Below are 569 nucleotides of genomic sequence, written 5' to 3'. Positions count from 1 at the left end.
CTGCTCTATTTGTAAATTTTAGTCAGTTAAAATTGGTGCACATCATGACTACCACATGTGTCGATTGTGTATAGACAAATACTTTCATGGAGCTTGTGAATTTTAGCCATGATAGATATAGAAACARTAGCCATGATAGTAGACTGTATGGTTCAAACTTATGGATCAATACAGTAGCCATGATAGATATAGAAACAGTCACATGTATATAGAWATAGAAACAGTTACATGGCTRTGTGCAYAGTAAATTGTTTACACRGTTGTGTGCACAGTAAACTTATGGTTCAAACAGTCACATGTATAGGGCYGCTGCAGAACTCATACAGCTTGCCACCATTAGAGAAGATGACAAGTTTATGATGAAATTATATGGTTTTAATATTCTTRATCATCACCTGGTGGTATGTTTGGAATAGTAAAGAGATATGTTACTTTATATCSATGCACAATGAATTCTTCCTTTATAAAATTGATTGTCTGTTTTATCTTCAAGTTCTTTGAATAATGCATATATGTTATGTTGTTAGTTTTGTCATATGATGGCTGCCATACTGTAAAGCTGAAAATGG

This window comes from Cynara cardunculus (genome assembly GCF_001531365.2).
Source record: "Cynara cardunculus var. scolymus isolate 2C chromosome LG 13, CcrdV1, whole genome shotgun sequence".
NCBI classification, from domain to species: domain Eukaryota; kingdom Viridiplantae; phylum Streptophyta; class Magnoliopsida; order Asterales; family Asteraceae; genus Cynara; species Cynara cardunculus.
The sequence above is the reverse complement of the archived record's forward strand: the minus strand, read 5'-3'. Positions refer to the sequence as shown.